General features: G+C 46.9%; 1 protein-coding gene and 2 long non-coding RNA genes across 4 annotated transcripts in view; 1 reads left to right on the forward strand and 2 right to left on the reverse strand.

Moving 5' to 3' along the window:
* ALG1 (ALG1 chitobiosyldiphosphodolichol beta-mannosyltransferase) overlaps nt 1-19,455 on the reverse strand; it is a 2,244,281-nt gene that overhangs the window by 157,922 nt on the left and 2,066,904 nt on the right. The gene's annotated exons all lie outside the window — the stretch shown is intronic.
* LOC138567650 (uncharacterized) overlaps nt 2,574-19,455 on the forward strand; it is a 43,256-nt gene continuing 26,374 nt past the window's right edge. The window contains exon 1 of the long non-coding RNA XR_011302268.1: nt 2,574-2,830. This is a non-coding gene — a long non-coding RNA (uncharacterized lncRNA). The remainder of the gene's footprint in view (nt 2,831-19,455) is intronic.
* The window catches only part of LOC138567651 (uncharacterized), a 44,989-nt gene continuing 39,547 nt past the window's right edge, over nt 14,014-19,455 (reverse strand). The window contains exons 2-3 of the long non-coding RNA XR_011302269.1: nt 14,182-14,298; nt 14,014-14,091 (exon numbers count right to left, since the gene is read on the reverse strand). This is a non-coding gene — a long non-coding RNA (uncharacterized lncRNA). The remainder of the gene's footprint in view (nt 14,092-14,181; nt 14,299-19,455) is intronic.

Below are 19,455 nucleotides of genomic sequence, written 5' to 3' on the forward strand. Positions count from 1 at the left end.
GCCTTGAGTGACACAATTGTCGCTACTATGTCATCAAGTTTGACATTTACAGATAAAAACCTGACTTAACAGTGGTCTTCTCTAGGATTTCTACTTGATGATGCTGGGGCATCGCCTGCCAGAGGCGCCGCTATGCTTGCTGCCGAGGTCTGGGAGTTGGTGAATGAATCCATAGGGCCTTTCTTCTTGCCACATGCCCCCTTTGTCATTGTCGATAGGTAGCACAAAGGATGTCTCCCTGTTAACAGTCAGTTTTGCTTAGCAATTGCACAAAGGATCAGGCTTGTATAACAATTTGTAGCCAGCTGGTTCAGCACCTCCCTTTCAAGTACTGATGCTGGGCGACCACCCCCTCGTAGCTCGTTGGTGACATTGCTTCAACCGTGGTATATATTCTTAACTCAACGTTGTTTCCAAATCTTGTAATCAATCAAGAGGCAGGTTTTACTACTTTTCCCTCACGGTAGTACCTCACCAGCTGTTTAATCAGGTCTCAGAGCCAAGGGGCATCGGCTTTATGATGGTGTCTTGCCCTCTGTGTCCAGTGTTTGTTGCATGTGTCCTCTTTGCGGTTACTGCAGTCCCTGGATGAATCGTGGCATCCCTAGGAACAAATGTACACACCACAAGACTGGATTGTGCCAATACGTGTAGTCCGATTAGGTTTATTGCAATAGTAGGACCTTGGGGGCCAGCGATATATAGTCCACAGATCGTAGTGGTTGTATAGGCTACACCGACCCTATGCCTGCTCTTGCATGGGAATGAGTATAGCTAGTTTGATACATATGTGATCCGCACGTATTGGAAGCTTGCTGCCCCCTCAGCCCACGCAGCGATCCACAGATGTTTCCCTTCACCTGTGTCTCATTTGCCTCGCTCCACAAAATGTAGGATGGACTGTGGCCACCCACGTATTTAGTACTTAACCCTGTAGACTTGAAGCCAAACGCAAGCTCCACCACCTCACTCGCCCCATTTAGTCTTAATCATAGTGTCACCAGTTAGAGGGCACAATGTATATACGGCACAAGCTCAAAGGTTGCCCGCCCAGTAGGTAAAGGCCGGTAGCGGGGCCTGCGGCAGAGAGAACTCTACGATCAGAGGAGACACTAGCACATTTGAAGATCCAGCGCTGCCTTCATTCACACAGGTCTCCTTTACTTCATTCCATAAGAGGTATGCTGGACTGCAGCCTTTCGTATACATATGTTTCAGCCCCGGGGACACATACGCAAGTCGATCCGCCCCTCATACTCTGCTTTGTATTGATATTAACGCCGGCAGCTAGGGTACTCAGGACATGATAATACTTGCCAGTTAGTTGCCTTCCCAATGGTTAACAACACGCAGCAAGCCTGCTTTAAAAGTCACAGCTAAGTACGGCGGAAGCACTATCACCAGGGGTCGGGAGACTAGTGGAGGTCAAAGGATTGCCAAAGCTAGTATAACACATGGCAGGTCGGCCGGTGTATTTTTCGACGGGCAATTTCGCCCAAGATAGTGCATTGATAGCCCATTTTCCGACGTTACACGGGCCTGTTAAGAGATCTCCCTCCCTCCCAGGGAGATGCAGAGTGAGAGGGAGGCAAATCCGAGGGGAAGCAAACTGGCAGATGGTTCACCGCCTATGTTTACACTCTGCAGAGGCGATGCCGTTTGATCCCCTCCCTTTTCCCCTTCAGCTGACAGGTAGGAAAAGGAGCACCTGAGGGTGGGGGAGTGGTTATGCAGAGCATTCGGGTGCTTTTAAACTCGAGTCCCGTTCTGGTTTGTTGTCCCCCCCCTGCCCCCCGCCAGTGTCGCCTTGTCCCCCTGCCAGTGTCTCCCTGTCCCCCCTTCCCCCTGCCAGTGTCTCCCTGACCCCCTTCCCCCTGCCAGTGTCGCCCTGTCCCCCCCTTCCCCCTGCCAGTGTCTCCCTGTCCCCCCTTCCCCCTGCTAGTGTCTCCCTGTGCCCCCTGCCAGTGTCTCCCTGTCCCCCCTTCCCCCTGCCAGTGTCTCCCTGTGCCCCCTGCCAGTGTCTCCCTGTCCCCCCTTCCCCCTGCCAGTGTCTCCCTGTACCCCCTGCCAGTGTCTCCTTGTCCCCCCTTCCCCCTGCCCCACCAGTGTCGCCTTGACCTACTGCCCCCGCAAGTGTCTCCCTGTCCCCCCTGCCCCCGCCAGTATCTCCTTGTCCCCCCTCCGGTGTCTTCCTGTCCCCCCTGGCCTTCCGCCAGTGTCGCCTTGTCCCCCCTGCCCCCCGCCAGTGTTTTCCTTTCCCCTCTGCCCCCCGCCAGTGTCTTCCTTTCCCCCTGCCCCCGCCAGTGTCTTCCTGTCCCCCCTGCCAGTGTCGCCTTGACCTACTGCCCCCGTGAGTGTCTCCCTGTCCCCCCCTGCCGCCGCGATTGTCTCCTTGTCCACCCTGCCCCCCCGCCAGTGTCTTCCTGTCCCCCCTGCCCCCCGCCAGGGGTCGGGAGACTAGTGGAGGTCAAAGGATTGCCAAAGCTAGTATAACACATGGCAGGTCGGCCGGTGTAACGTCGAAATCTGCTCAGCCGTCGAAAAATGCTTAGGGTGCTACTGCGCATGTGCTGTGTTGGTGCGCATGCGCAGTAACGACTGTCAGGAAAGCATTTTTCGACGGGCAATTTCGCCCAAGATAGTGCATTGATAGCCCATTTTCCGACGTTACACGGGCCTGTTAAGAGATCTCCCTCCCTCCCAGGGAGATGCAGAGTGAGAGGGAGGCAAATCCGAGGGGAAGCAAACTGGCAGATGGTTCACCGCCTATGTTTACACTCTGCAGAGGCGATGCCGTTTGATCCCCTCCCTTTTCCCCTTCAGCTGACAGGTAGGAAAAGGAGCACCTGAGGGTGGGGGAGTGGTTATGCAGAGCATTCGGGTGCTTTTAAACTCGAGTCCCGTTCTGGTTTGTTGTCCCCCCCCTGCCCCCCGCCAGTGTCGCCTTGTCCCCCTGCCAGTGTCTCCCTGTCCCCCCTTCCCCCTGCCAGTGTCTCCCTGTCCCCCCTTCCCCCTGCCAGTGTCTCCCTGTACCCCCTGCCAGTGTCTCCTTGTCCCCCCTTCCCCCTGCCAGTGTCTCCCTGTGCCCCCTGCCAGTGTCTCCTTGTCCCCCCTGCCCACCGCCAGTGTCTCCTTGTCCCCCCTGCCCACCGCCAGTCTCCTTGTCCCCCCGCCCCCCGCCAGTGTCTTCCTGTCCCCCCTGCCCCCTGCCAGTGTCTTCCTGTCCCCCCTGCCCCCCCGCCAGTGTCTCCTTGTCCCCCCCTGCCCCCACCAGTGTCGCCTTGACCTACTGCCCCCGCAAGTGTCTCCCTGTCCCCCCTGCCCCCGCCAGTATCTCCTTGTCCCCCCTCCGGTGTCTTCCTGTCCCCCCTGGCCTTCCGCCAGTGTCGCCTTGTCCCCCCTGCCCCCCGCCAGTGTTTTCCTTTCCCCTCTGCCCCCCGCCAGTGTCTTCCTTTCCCCCTGCCCCCGCCAGTGTCTTCCTGTCCCCCCTGCCAGTGTCGCCTTGACCTACTGCCCCCGTGAGTGTCTCCCTGTCCCCCCCTGCCGCCGCGATTGTCTCCTTGTCCACCCTGCCCCCCCGCCAGTGTCTTCCTGTCCCCCCTGCCCCCCGCCAGTGTCTTCCCTGTTTCCCTTCTTGTCTTCTCCTCCCACTCCCTCCCCTGCACTATCTTGTAGATAGTCACTTGTTTTGTTCCTCTCCTTACCGCTTTCCATTCCCCTCCCCTTACCTCCCCTCCTCCCCTTGTCACTCTTGCACTGCAACAATTGTCGTCGGGCACAGTAATGTTACTGCTAGTTTTGTCTCTTTCCCCCCCCCTCACCTCTCCCTTATTGTTCCATGCACTTGTACTATCTGTTATGATTTGATAGTTCACATTCTGACCTGTTTCAAGGACATGTTTGAATGTAATTGTATTCTCCCATGTTCCCACCCTCCTTGAAGCGCTTTGAAACACATTGTGTATAGGCGCTATACAAATAATCAATCAATCAATATGCTGTCACGTTGAGGGTTCTACTTCCCAGGTGAGGGTAAGCAAGGTGATGTTTATCTTTCCTCTCCCCGTGCACATAATTATAGGCTCTCTACATGAGCAATGCTACATAACTGTTTCCTCAGAGGGGGGCTGGCAGACTCATATAAAATAATAAACTGGCCATCGCCGATGGCTTTTAGAAGTGAAACTATGTCATTTACACTTATACTAACATCATAGCCATTTAAGACCCCCAGTGACCTCAAAAGGGCACTGCTATGTGATACGAACTTTGTTAAAGGTACTTATATAGCGCACCGTCACCAACGGAATTGGTCCCCAGGTGCTCTGGCAGATCTGCAAATGAGAAGGTGGGATGGGTTAGTAAGGTGAAGAGGGACTAGGATAGTGAGAGGAGTGGTGTACTGTTGGCAGCTTCAACTCGGTATACACCGGGTGCTGAGTTTTGGTGCGGGTATCAGTCAGTCCGCGTGTGCTGTAGGTGCGGCTTATGTGTTGTTGCAGTGTGGTCAAGTGTGTGCGCCATGTGCGAGAGATGGTTGTGTGAGTTTTTTTAGAAAGATACGTATGCAGAGAATTTGAGCTTATATTGGTTAGTGGGTTATATGAAATTTAACATGCTAACATTCACAGTTCTGTTTAAGTGTAGTACTTGCTAATCTACATATTCCGTCCAAGTGTGGCACTTGCTAATCTTCCCAATAGTTATCTCGATGTAGGGCAGGATGATGATCTCCATTCTAAGTGTGGCACATGGTAACATTCAAGTTCCATCTAGGTGTGGCACGTGCTAACATTCACTTTTTCTATCTCTATGTGATGCAGGCTGAGGTTAAGAATTCCATATAAGTGTGGTATAAGCTAACATTGGGAATTATGTTCGTAAGTAATGCAAAACAACATTTACAGTCCAGTCATGCGTAGATTTAGGTCGGAGGTCATACATTCCTCTAAATGTGCATGGTGTAAGCCTATGGCGGTGTACTTTAGGGAGAGGTATGGTAGAGTGGCGGGGGCTTTCTGGAGTAGAGTAATTGCTATACACCCTACCCAAGCCACAATTACAGTTTTAGTTGGTGTCTGTTGACTGCTGGCTTCATTGGCTTCCCCTGCTGACACCTGCAGACATGTCTTGGAGCCGCCATTGTAGGAGCCGCCCTTGTCCTTGGGACCCTTAGCCGAAGGGGCTGCACGGGTAGGGGGCTGCTCTGAGGTGTCCTTGATGAGGGTGTGGTGCGCCAATCAGGGCGGGGGGGCATTGAGGGAGGCGGGTAGAGGGATGTTCAGGAAGCGGGTTGGGAAGGGGAGAGGGACCACGCGCCGAATGCGCTCACCGTGCTTTTAAGCACAGGTGCAAAAACGATTTTGAAGGCCACAAGATGGCGCGGTCAGGGGGCACCTACCTGATCACCATCTCACGTCCAGAATTAGGAAAAAGATGTTCATGAAAAGATCCTGTATATCAATGGGAAGGCTGTAAACGGCTACCTTTCACCCTGCGATTGAACCCACATTAGCCCTTTATCTCTCCAGTATGGCAAACAGTTTGGAGAAACACAGTGCAGCTAAGTGAAAAGGGACATCAGCCCTCAGTAAACATTGGGCTGCTCTATGTTCACATTTAGGGATTCTGGAGAATGTTAGTGCAGCTACCGCACGAAGGGATGAAAGAAAGCACTGCTTCAACATGTGCACAGAATCGCCATCTCCAACACAATCTGTGGGGATTTCATACTTTCTATGCATATGTTGACTCAAGCTTTCCTTATGGAGTCAAGTGGGGCCTGGGGGAGCCTATTGCATTTGTCTACTGCTCGTGTTTGTTTTCCTTTCCTCCTGTTTCATGTCTGCATGTATTTTAGTTTCTTTCCCTGGTGTTGTTAGCTTGTGACAATGTTTTTTTTGTGCTAGACTGCAGGCACCAGTGAGTCATTGATCATTTCCACGGGACTGCTGCTGCTGAAGTGTTTTCACATTGTCCCCCCCCCCACCCCCTCTCATGATTAAGTATAGGCTTATATAAAATGGGGACATTGTATTATATATACCAGCACACGAGAGAGAGTACATGTGTTCGGAGGGCTCCTACAGGCTGCGAACCGCAGGGCCATTCACCGCCTGCGAATACTACAGGCCCTGCATTCAGCAACAGATAAGTGCTTTTATCTAACAAGTCATACTATTGGTTAATTCCGGAGTGTTTATTTGGATAGAACGCAAGCAGCGTTCGGGCAAGGCAGCGCTCTTGGGAGGAGCATTGTGTTCGGGGAGTAACTGAATAGAACGCAAGCAGTGTTTGGGCAATGTAACTCTTAAAGGCATTGGGAAGTGTATGGGGTACAGAGGTGCTCACAGCTGATAGCAACTTCCGATGCACAGTAGCATGAGTGGCGGAGAACCGGCACCACAAATCGACTGCATTTGCATGCTGTAGACCACCAGTGGGCAGTTTTGGTAGCTTGTCAAGTGTTCTGTTATACTGTTCCGCAACACAAGCTCACATGTGCTTTTGATTTCTTTGTAGCGGCGCTCCGCTGGATCAAAACGGCTTGAACATTGGGACCGCAGCTCATGGCAGACGTACCCCGCTGCACGACACAAAGCTAAGTGCCATCTTGTTTCTTTAGTTAATGTGTGTTGGTTGTGAGTTCCAACAACCAACGCATTGCATGTAACCAGTGGGTATATGATTGCAATGTACTAGTGAACCTGCTTAAGGTGTGCCGGTTGTGAGTTCAAACAATCATGCACAATGTGAGTGCGTACCAGTAACGCACCAGAGAATCCTAAAATACAATGTGCCAGGTATCAAAGCAGAATTACTAGGGCCGGAGAAGGCCAGACTAGGCAGGGCTTTGGGGGGCATAGTGTGCTAGTGTGCAGGAATGGGTGGGTGGAGCATCAGCGATTTCAGGAACCCCAGTAGGGGGGCAACAAGTCAAACCTTTTCCCTGAATCCCCTTACCCATCCATTACCTCTTCCTGATCCTCTATCCGGTTTCCATAATCACCCCTACCTATCCAATCCAGCAGACCCTAACCCTCTTTCCGCGGCGGGTCACGGGGGCCTGAGATTGTGTACAATCCAGGCACCAAGATCCAACGGGGAGGCAGGTGTACGTGCTACCTCCGCCCAAGACCAAGAAACCTGACACCCAGTAACTAAGTAGAGTAACTTGAATTACTCAAATGTCCTGTCCCCTTTCCTCCATCCTTGTGGGTGATTCCACCGATCAAGACAACCGGGTGGTGCTGTGACAACCTGCCTCAAGATTAAGAAGAAGCAAGAATGTTCACCAGAACCGCCTGACCGAACGCTGCATCCCACCTGGAACTGGTATCAAGGGAATAGTGCTTACAGAAAGCAGACGAAGTGGCTCAAGTAGCCGCCTTGCTAATGACTTCTGGAAAGACCTCGTCCGGGAGAGATACATCTTCAGCGCTCTCCAAGACTAAGGAATGCAATACCCTTTCAGCACCGACGGCGGGTTTGGTAAGAACGCTGGCCGGCAGATTTCCTGGTTCAAATGGAACGGAGAGACCACCTTGGCCAAGAAGTTTGGATGAGTGCCCAAGATTACCTTGCCATTGTGGAAGGTGGTGAAGGGCTTGCATGACAGAGCCTGCAGCTTGCCGACTCTGCTTGCAGAAGTGAGCGCTACCAACAGTATTGCCTTGAGCGTCACCAGCCTGATGTTGACCAAGGCCATTGGCTTGAAAGGTTTACGCTGTAAAGCCGCCAGAACCACGCTGAGGTCCCAGACCGGGTGTGTGCCCATGAACCAGAGGAAACCGTCTGGACAACCCCTTGAGGTGAGCCTTAAGCACAGGGGTGGCCGCCAAAAAAATGCGCTCTGGGGAGTTCTTGTAGGCCCCAATGGCCACCAAATAGGTGCGTGGAAGTAATATAAATGGGTCCTCCCAGATTTTTTGTTCTCGGGGGGTCAGATATGTAAGCAGGGAGGTTTATTGAAAAGAAAAAGGAACAAACCCAAACTGACTACCCCTCTCTCTACGGCCTGTCGATGACACAGGTGAAAGTGCAATAGAACTGTTTTATATTTTTACAGTCCCACAGACCTTTAGTGAGCCAGTTATGTGACTGAGTCCGATGGATACAAAATTGTAAATAACTTTAATAGTTACATAAAACCTTAACATAAAAACAATCATTGGATAATTCATTCATCAATCACACCTTTCATTCCAATTCATATATTATATGGACTAGGGGTTAAACAGATTACAATTTTTTAAGCATATTGGCTGTTTACAGTATGCATGACAACGGAAAACACATTGGAATTTCCTCTAGGTCGACATATGTTTCGGCCCTTCTTTCAAGTACCATCGTAGTCTGCGATGGTCAATATGGTAGGTATTGGGCCATCTTCAGGACAGTCGTGCTTATATTGAACTTTAATTTCATTCCCCTTTTCCTCATACAAAACGACGAATCTAAAAACATAAATTACATATACATTACATTGTGCATCGGGCTCTACCCACTAGTATTTATTCAAGGTGATGGCCAAATTCATAAACCAAGACAAAAGCACCCACCTATGGTCGACTTGTATTTTTGCAGACCTTGGAGCTGTAGATGCCGGATATCTTTCGTATTTTCCAGTATCTGGAACCCTGTTTACAGGGAACACATAGATTATAGTTAATATATTCGACGGCTTGCCTGGATGGCAATGGTCCCCTTTATATATTGAAGTGACTTACGAATGTAAAAAGGGAGTGGTTGACTCTTCAGAAGGCTTTATTTTCTTTCCTTTCGATCTCTCGTGATCCGCTGTTGTTAGTTTGATCTGGTGTCATCCACGACATCCGGTAACATGCCTATAAATAAGGCACAATCAATTACTTCCTTATAGAGCGAGCGTACTAGCCTCAATGTGCTAATGTTTTAAACTGCTATTTACTTAATTGGCGTATCTGCTACTACCTATTGTGAAGTTCCAATGTGGGCTTACATGCTCTGTAAGGGACTTCGTTCGCCGTTATTTTACTGAAGCAGAGGATTAAAACACGTCAAATATGGGTAGTGCAATTTACATTATACGTGCACCTTAACTGTTTATAAATTAGCCGGTTTTATGATTTAGGTATCTTCCTTTTCATATAGTTTGGAGATCCTCTTCTTAATACTATTTACCCGCTGCCATCGTTTTTTTAAAAAAAGTTAAATGGTCAAGGGGAACGCAGACTTTTCAATTATAGACTGCGCCCTCTTTAGGAGCGTCTATAGCTCTAAGTTTGCACTGTTAGTTCCTCGTTAGGTTGCCAAGGCAACCACCTTTGTGCCGCGGTATCACAGTGGAGCGGGCGTATGTGCTTTATTGCAATAAAGGGAAAACCCGGTTTCAAATAAGAGTGATTTCCACGTTCCCACTCCTTCAAACTTATCTGCTTACCTGTGCTTTCGTCGGCGGTGTCGAGCTGTAACACGGCGGCGTCCTCTTGGTCGTACGCGCGGTTACATTGTGAGCACGAAGCTCTGATCTTTTTAAAGGTCACCTGATGTTGAAAACGTGCTTCTCGCGCACGTGATCTCACTCACTAAGGTAGTGCGCTGTCGAACCGTACAGAGGAGATTGCCAGATGTAAACACTGTCAAAAGCATGATGCGTGACTACTGGCCTATCGACTAATCTCTTATCACCTAACCCACAACATGTCTTACTGGTTGTTGTCTGTTGTGAGCTTCTCAAGTTTATTTACAGGAGTCGTTTCGGCACTCTCAGTGTTGATGACAGGTATGTCACAATCGAAAATTAAAAGTTAAGGATGCAATCGCCGAAAAATTGGTTCTAGCAACCTACATGATTTTCAATTTTTGGATTTTGATTTATCAAGGTCAACTTGCACCGAAAATGTGCAGGGACTCGAATATTAGTATATAGGGACTGCAACGGTAGTGTAGGGTCAGCGGAATACCGTTTAATTTACAGGGTCTGATAAACATATCATTCTTCCTGAATCTGAAAAGGGGGCCTAACGCAGTCGACCGCCTTGCCCATAATGTGAACCCAATTATGAGTTGTAGTATATTGCAGGGGCTGACTTAGTATAGTACAGCATTTATTAACCCATTGTGCTTCAAGAATTAATAGACTTGTCAACCTTGCTAGATGTTACGGGCCACATTGTGTGGATCGTATCAACCAACTTAGATGGTGACTAATGGTGCTCAAGGGGCTAGATTAGTGGATTTTAGTGAGATATTACAGATATCCTACAAAAAAGCACTCCACTCCACAGCTATATTAAGCCCATTTTTGACTGTTTGGAGAGTGTAGATCCATTTTTGTTCACATCTAGTAAGGATTTGATCCCTATTTCCATTTCTGGGAGATAGTTTAATTACTTGGATTACACACCATAATAGGTCTGTACATTTGTGTTGTTTGGTGATAAAATGGGCTACTAATGGTTTGTTTTCTACCTGATTCCTGATGCACGATTTGTGCTCATTAATACGCTGTCGTATAGGCCGTTTAGTTTTCCCAATATAGACCATATCGCAGGGGCATTTGATGGCATATACCACCCATGGTGTGAGACAATTGGTAAAGTCTTTAAGTTCGATTACCTTATTACAGAGGGTGATCTGTTTCATGGTAGCTGTTTGTGCACAGACTGAACAGTGTCCACAGCGATGGTGTCCTCCTACCGGGGGTAGACCCCATAATGACGTTTGTGTAGGCTTTATAGATTTTTGATGTTGATACGTGTGTACTAAACTGTCTTTAATGTTTTGTTGTCTTTTAAACGCAAATCGTGGAACCGGGGGTTTAAAATCTTCCGTATAAATCATTTTCCAGTGTTTGCGAATGATCTTTCTAAAGTTATTGCTAACTGGACTATATGTGCTGACACACGTGATCTTGTCTTCTTGATGGCGGTGTGTGGTTTCAAAAATACTTGTTCGATTCACGTGTAACGCTCTTTTGTATGCTCTGTGTATTGTTATTTTGGGGTATCCTCTTTCTTTTAGTTTAGCCTTCAGATTTTTACCATGAATTTTGTACATTTCCACGTTGGAACAGTTTCTGCGGATACGGAGAAACTGTCCGTATGGTAAGCCTTCTTTAAGACTGAGTGGATGAAAACTTTTGTAGTCTAACAAGGTGTTTCTATCTGTGGGTTTTCTATATAGAACCGTCTCTATATTGCCACTTGCTGTTTTTTGTATCTCTAAGTCCAAGAACGGTATTTTGTACATATTGCTGTGTATCGTGAATTGGATATGTGGATTCTGAAGATTCAACCACTTGTGAAAGTTGGCGAGCTGATCTGATGTGCCCGTCCAAATGAGACAGATGTCATCTATATATCGTAACCAATCTTTTATATAGATAAAAAAAGGATTGGTAGGGCTATATATGAATTGCTGTTCTAGGTCGTCCATATATAGGTTCGCTAAATCAGGGGCGAATGTGGCTCCCATGCTAGTCCCTTTGAGCTGATTGTAATATCGCTCTTTATACAAGAAAAAATGTTCTGTTAGGGCCAGCCTTATGCATTCTAAAATAAATGCTGTGGGGACCTGATTGAGTGTCTCGGTGCGTCTGTCTAGGTATTTGGCCATCACCTTGAGGCAGTCATCTTGTGGAATGCTCGTGTACAAACTCACTACGTCTAGAGTTACTAGAATGTCTGATGTATTTAAATGAATATTTTCCAATTTTTTTAACATGCTGGTTGTATCTTTCACATAAGACCTCATTTTGGGTACAAATGGTCTTAGAAACCAGTCAGTGTATATTGATAGAGGTTCAAGGATAGAATTAATGGCAGCCACAATGGGTCTGCCAGGGGGTCGTTTGTCATCCTTGTGTATTTTTGGGAGGATATAAAAGGCCGGGGTGGTTGGATACTGATTGATGAGGAAATCTTTTTCTTCTTTATCAATCCAGTTTTCTTCCATTGCATATTTCATGAGGCTGTTAATTTCCTCCTTTAAACGAGGAGTGGGATCGTTTGGGAGTTCTCTATATGCAGAGGTGTCATTTAGATGTTTTTGTATCTCGGTTTCGTAGAGGTCCTTCGTCCACAAGACTATTCCCCCGCCTTTATCTGCTGGTTTGATTATTAAGTCATTGTTGGTTTGTAAAGATTTGAGAGCGTCTCTTTCAGCTTTTGATAGATTGTTCTTTGAAATATTTTTGTTTTTTAGTGCTTTTTGAATTTCCCACGAGATTTTCTGTTCAAATGCTACTATTTCTGGGCTAACCATCGCATTGGTAGGCACAAATTTCGAAGGAGGTCTGAGACCGGTGATGGTGGCCTCTTTTGTAGGCGAAGTTGAATTTCTGAAAAAATATTTGAGACGTATCAGTCTGTAGAACTTCTGCAGTTCCACTTCAGTTTCGAAGGGTTTCGCTTGTGCTGTTGGGACAAAAGACAATCCCTTTGATAGAACACTTATTTCAGTGGGCGAGAGGACATAAGGAGATAGATTGTAAATTGGAACTACCATGTTTGGGCGGGGCCCTGCCAATTCCTCGTTGGCATTCGTGGGGGGCCTTGCTGTTTGTTTCGGCCGCGTTGTCCCTTGCCCCGAAAAAATTGTTGGGGGGGGCGGACCGGAGGGGCCTTGTTGGCTCGTATCAGACCCGCTACTTGTTGATGCATTAGACGAGTTGGAAAAGTTCACAAATGGTCGTCTTCTGTTATACGGTCTCACTTGGCTGGCTTTCTGTATATCATCATAGTAAGTCTCTATGAGATACGGGTTAGTTCTAGTCTCTTTGTATTGTTCCACATCTTTTTTTAATTTCCAGATTTTTTTATCAAGCGTTATTTTCTTGAATTTAGCCATTTCGTCCTCGATTTTGGCCAGTGTTTCTTTAATGTCTGTCATCGTGTTTTCTTGTTTGATTTTCGCCTCTAGGGTGTCTATTTCAGTTCTCTGTATAGCTGCTTCTTCTGCTGACGTGTCAATAATTAGAATCAACAGATCTCTTGAGCATTTATTGCTTACACCACTGAACTTACTTTTGAATTTCGTGTTATTAGTAAACACTCGGGGAATATTTTTAATCTGAAGGCCCTCTGGAATGGTCCCGGCTTTAAGATAGGCCAACATTAATTTTCCATGAGATTCAGTGCGAATCAATTTTTTCTTTTTTTGAGTTAAAAGTTCTGCGTCATTTGACTGCGGAGCAGAGGCCACATTATCAACGGTGTCTCCTAATAATGTGGGTTGATTTATGAGTTTTTTATAATACTCATCTGAAAACGATACTAAATTCTCAATATCCATTTTCACACTTCTTAGCACAATACTTTCGTTTATAGTGACAGAAATGAAACCCAACAACCAAGGGTTGTCCTCAGGAAGTAATATAAATGGGTCCTCCCAGATTTTTTGTTCTCGGGGGGTCAGATATGTAAGCAGGGAGGTTTATTGAAAAGAAAAAGGAACAAACCCAAACTGACTACCCCTCTCTCTACGGCCTGTCGATGACACAGGTGAAAGTGCAATAGAACTGTTTTATATTTTTACAGTCCCACAGACCTTTAGTGAGCCAGTTATGTGACTGAGTCCGATGGATACAAAATTGTAAATAACTTTAATAGTTACATAAAACCTTAACATAAAAACAATCATTGGATAATTCATTCATCAATCACACCTTTCATTCCAATTCATATATTATATGGACTAGGGGTTAAACAGATTACAATTTTTTAAGCATATTGGCTGTTTACAGTATGCATGACAACGGAAAACACATTGGAATTTCCTCTAGGTCGACATATGTTTCGGCCCTTCTTTCAAGTACCATCGTAGTCTGCGATGGTCAATATGGTAGGTATTGGGCCATCTTCAGGACAGTCGTGCTTATATTGAACTTTAATTTCATTCCCCTTTTCCTCATACAAAACGACGAATCTAAAAACATAAATGACATATACATTACATTGTGCATCGGGCTCTACCCACTAGTATTTATTCAAGGTGATGGCCAAATTCATAAACCAAGACAAAAGCACCCACCTATGGTCGACTTGTATTTTTGCAGACCTTGGAGCTGTAGATGCCGGATATCTTTCGTATTTTCCAGTATCTGGAACCCTGTTTACAGGGAACACATAGATTATAGTTAATATATTCGACGGTTTGCCTGGATGGCAATGGTCCCCTTTATATATTGAAGTGACTTACGAATGTAAAAAGGGAGTGGTTGACTCTTCAGAAGGCTTTATTTTCTTTCCTTTCGATCTCTCGTGATCCGCTGTTGTTAGTTTGATCTGGTGTCATCCACGACATCCGGTAACATGCCTATAAATAAGGCACAATCAATTACTTCCTTATAGAGCGAGCGTACTAGCCTCAATGTGCTAATGTTTTAAACTGCTATTTACTTAATTGGCGTATCCGCTACTACCTATTGTGAAGTTCCAATGTGGGCTTACATGCTCTGTAAGGGACTTCGTTCGCCGTTATTTTACTGAAGCAGAGGATTAAAACACGTCAAATATGGGTAGTGCAATTTACATTATACGTGCACCTTAACTGTTTATAAATTAGCCGGTTTTATGATTTAGGTATCTTCCTTTTCATATAGTTTGGAGATCCTCTTCTTAATACTATTTACCCGCTGCCATCGTTTTTTTAAAAAAAAAAAAAGTTAAATGGTCAAGGGGAACGCAGACTTTTCAATTATAGACTGCGCCCTCTTTAGGAGCGTCTATAGCTCTAAGTTTGCACTGTTAGTTCCTCGTTAGGTTGCCAAGGCAACCACCTTTGTGCCGCGGTATCACAGTGGAGCGGGCGTATGTGCTTTATTGCAATAAAGGGAAAACCCGGTTTCAAATAAGAGTGATTTCCACGTTCCCACTCCTTCAAACTTATCTGCTTACCTGTGCTTTCGTCGGCGGTGTCGAGCTGTAACACGGCGGCGTCCTCTTGGTCGTACGCGCGGTTACATTGTGAGCACGAAGCTCTGATCTTTTTAAAGGTCACCTGATGTTGAAAACGTGCTTCTCGCGCACGTGATCTCACTCACTAAGGTAGTGCGCTGTCGAACCGTACAGAGGAGATTGCCAGATGTAAACACTGTCAAAAGCATGATGCGTGACTACTGGCCTATCGACTAATCTCTTATCACCTAACCCACAACATGTCTTACTGGTTGTTGTCTGTTGTGAGCTTCTCAAGTTTATTTACAGGAGTCGTTTCGGCACTCTCAGTGTTGATGACAGGTATGTCACAATCGAAAATTAAAAGTTAAGGATGCAATCGCCGAAAAATTGGTTCTAGCAACCTACATGATTTTCAATTTTTGGATTTTGATTTATCAAGGTCAACTTGCACCGAAAATGTGCAGGGACTCGAATATTAGTATATAGGGACTGCAACGGTAGTGTAGGGTCAGCGGAATACCGTTTAATTTACAGGGTCTGATAAACATATCATTCTTCCTGAATCTGAAAAGGGGGCCTAACGCAGTCGACCGCCTTGCCCATAATGTGAACCCAATTATGAGTTGTAGTATATTGCAGGGGCTGACTTAGTATAGTACAGCATTTATTAACCCATTGTGCTTCAAGAATTAATAGACTTGTCAACCTTGCTAGATGTTACGGGCCACATTGTGTGGATCGTATCAACCAACTTAGATGGTGACTAATGGTGCTCAAGGGGCTAGATTAGTGGATTTTAGTGAGATATTACAGATATCCTACAAAAAAGCACTCCACTCCACAGCTATATTAAGCCCATTTTTGACTGTTTGGAGAGTGTAGATCCATTTTTGTTCACATCTAGTAAGGATTTGATCCCTATTTCCATTTCTGGGAGATAGTTTAATTACTTGGATTACACACCATAATAGGTCTGTACATTTGTGTTGTTTGGTGATAAAATGGGCTACTAATGGTTTGTTTTCTACCCGATTCCTGATGCACGATTTGTGCTCATTAATACGCTGTCGTATAGGCCGTTTAGTTTTCCCAATATAGACCATATCGCAGGGGCATTTGATGGCATATACCACCCATGGTGTGAGACAATTGGTAAAGTCTTTAAGTTCGATTACCTTATTACAGAGGGTGATCTGTTTCATGGTAGCTGTTTGTGCACAGACTGAACAGTGTCCACAGCGATAGGTAGTAGCGGATACGCCAATTAAGTAAATAGCAGTTTAAAACATTAGCACATTGAGGCTAGTACGCTCGCTCTATAAGGAAGTAATTGATTGTGCCTTATTTATAGGCATGTTACCGGATGTCGTGGATGACACCAGATCAAACTAACAACAGCGGATCACGAGAGATCGAAAGGAAAGAAAATAAAGCCTTCTGAAGAGTCAACCACTCCCTTTTTACATTCGTAAGTCACTTCAATATATAAAGGGGACCATTGCCATCCAGGCAAGCCGTCGAATATATTAACTATAATCTATGTGTTCCCTGTAAACAGGGTTCCAGATACTGGAAAATACGAAAGATATCCGGCATCTACAGCTCCAAGGTCTGCAAAAATACAAGTCGACCATAGGTGGGTGCTTTTGTCTTGGTTTATGAATTTGGCCATCACCTTGAATAAATACTAGTGGGTAGAGCCCGATGCACAATGTAATGTATATGTAATTTATGTTTTTAGATTCGTCGTTTTGTATGAGGAAAAGGGGAATGAAATTAAAGTTCAATATAAGCACGACTGTCCTGAAGATGGCCCAATACCTACCATATTGACCATCGCAGACTACGATGGTACTTGAAAGAAGGGCCGAAACATATGTCGACCTAGAGGAAATTCCAATGTGTTTTCCGTTGTCATGCATACTGTAAACAGCCAATATGCTTAAAAAATTGTAATCTGTTTAACCCCTAGTCCATATAATATATGAATTGGAATGAAAGGTGTGATTGATGAATGAATTATCCAATGATTGTTTTTATGTTAAGGTTTTATGTAACTATTAAAGTTATTTACAATTTTGTATCCATCGGACTCAGTCACATAACTGGCTCACTAAAGGTCTGTGGGACTGTAAAAATATAAAACAGTTCTATTGCACTTTCACCTGTGTCATCGACAGGCCGTAGAGAGAGGGGTAGTCAGTTTGGGTTTGTTCCTTTTTCTTTCTCACCAAATAGGTGCGACAGGTATCAACCTGGTCTCCATAGCGAGCCAGGTGTGTAGAAAAGGCCAGTACGTCGTCCAGGGTGCAGGTGAGTGGGGTCCAGCCCCTTGTCGTGAGCCCAGTGGCAGAACCTGGTCCACCTACTCTTGTACTGAGAACACGTGGAGGGCCTCCTGGATGATTTCCCAGTTGTCGTATGAAAACTGGGAGTGGGGCAGTCTCCGCTGATCAGGAGCCAGGCCAAGCGGGCCAGCAGGCTGGGTCCGGGTGCTCCCAACGCCCTGCTGCGTCAGGAAGCCCCTGCAGGGGTGTGGGAAATGGACAGGCCCCTGGGAGCACAACTGCAGCAGGTCGGAGAACCAAGCCCTCGACAGAAAGGGTGGGGGGCGATTAGGAGGAGGCTGCAGTCTACTGAGGCTCAAAATGTGCAGAGGGTCCGCTGGAGCAATGGAGGAAGAAACGGATAGCAACTGCCAGCAGAGTTGGAACGTGTCGCCCAGAGACCCCTGGCCCCACCCCGCCCATGAAGCGAAGAGGGGGCACTTGGAATTCAGAGGAGATGCAAATAAGTCCGGATCTGGGAACCTCCATTTCTGGAATAGGGGCAACAAACAGTTGATGTGTAATTCCCATTCGTAGGTGTTTAGCCCCAGGCGGCGGAGATGTTCAGCTTCCGCATTGTTGTCCTCCGGGAGATGGACCGCAGATATCCATGTCCCCTCCAACTGGGTCCCTCCCAGATTGACACTGCCTCCATGCACAGGAGGGGAGAGGGGGTGACGCCCTGCTTGTTCAAGTAGAACATCGTCGTGGAATTGTCGGTCCTGACCAGAACCGCGTCGCCCCTGATGACCAGTAGAAAAGCCAGGCCTACCACTTTGAGATGCAGCAGATTGATATGCAGGAGGGCCTCTGTTCTGGACCATGCGCCATGAATCAAAAGGCCATCTAGGGTAGCCCCCAGCCCGAGAGGGAGGAATCCGTCACTACCAGAGTGGGCTCTGGCTGGGTGAACGGGGCTCCCACTGCCACATTGCACTTCTTTCTTTTCTTGAGAACTATCCCACACCCTTTTTGTATTAGTTGCAAGGTTTGGCAATAGGTTTCTTAGTATAGGCCCTTTTTATTTTATTAAACTTTATTTATTTAGCTTGACAACACAGAAGAGGCAGAAGCCCAACAGGGGCAGACGTGACAATTGCAGTGCATACAGTCCGATTTCAACATTGTACATTGCTTTGCGGGTATGAGCAGAGGGGCGCAACAACACAGGAGCAATTTGGGTAATCAAAAGTTCAGGCCATGGTGGAGGTGGGAGAAGATGAAGTAAGAGATGAACCATCAGAGTCTGTAGCTATGGAGGCCATATAAGAGCAGAATCTCAGCCATATGTTCCTGGGCCTGGAATGCGCCGGCTGTTGATTAGCCCAGACCTCTTCCGTGTCAATTGCCCAGGTGACTGCCCTAAGCCATTGCGAGTGTGAGGGTGGACCAGGGCGGAGCCAGCATAGTAAGATGCAGTGGACAGTGAGTAACATACAGAGGCCGGCCAGCTTTTTGGAGTCGCGACTCAAGTCCGGGAAGTCATGAAAGAGACAATGCAGGGGATGGAGCGACTGTGCAGTCCAAAATGACAGTCATAGTAGTACATATCTCCTCCCAGTACTGCGCTAGTTTAGGACAGGACCAGATCATGTGTGTGTATGTATGTGGCGCTGTCGGTTCCGCACCTGGGGCATCTGGGGGAGTGGTCCTTGGACATGCGGTGCAACTGAATCGGAGTGAGGTGATACCTGTGCAGGACTTTGAACTGGATTAATTTGAATCAGGAGTTAAAGGACACATTGTGGGTGCGCGCACACATGAGATTCCAGCGTTGGTTGGACATCACCACCCCCAAGTCCTCTGCCCATTTATGTTTCAGTTTGTCGCAGGGGGGGGGTCGATCTGGCCTGTAGAGGGCGTATAGTCTGGATACCTTCCCCCTAAAGGAGTTGAAGCTGCATAGCTCCGCAACTACTGGGTTGTTGGGAGGTAGCGCAGGGAAGTCAGGGTATGTGATTTAAAGAACTCTGCGGAGGGAGGAGTATTGGAGCCACGCGGATGGTTTCTGTCTGAGGATGGGTGGAAGATCCGACCACTCAACAAAACCACCACTCTCAAAGATGTCCCGGATTGCCTCGTAGCCTGTTTCAGCCCACCGGTGTATGATGGATGGGACCCCTGGGAGGAAATTCCACAGTGGTAGATCGCCGTGGAATGGATAGGATGTGCCTGATAGCACATCCCTAGCCCACTCTAAAATCTGGAAACTAACAGGGTCTAGTGACTCTAACATGATCGGCAAT

Source organism: Ambystoma mexicanum, chromosome 2p, assembly GCF_040938575.1.
Source record: "Ambystoma mexicanum isolate Mex_15411 chromosome 2p, UKY_AmexF1_1, whole genome shotgun sequence".
Classification (NCBI taxonomy): domain Eukaryota; kingdom Metazoa; phylum Chordata; class Amphibia; order Caudata; family Ambystomatidae; genus Ambystoma; species Ambystoma mexicanum.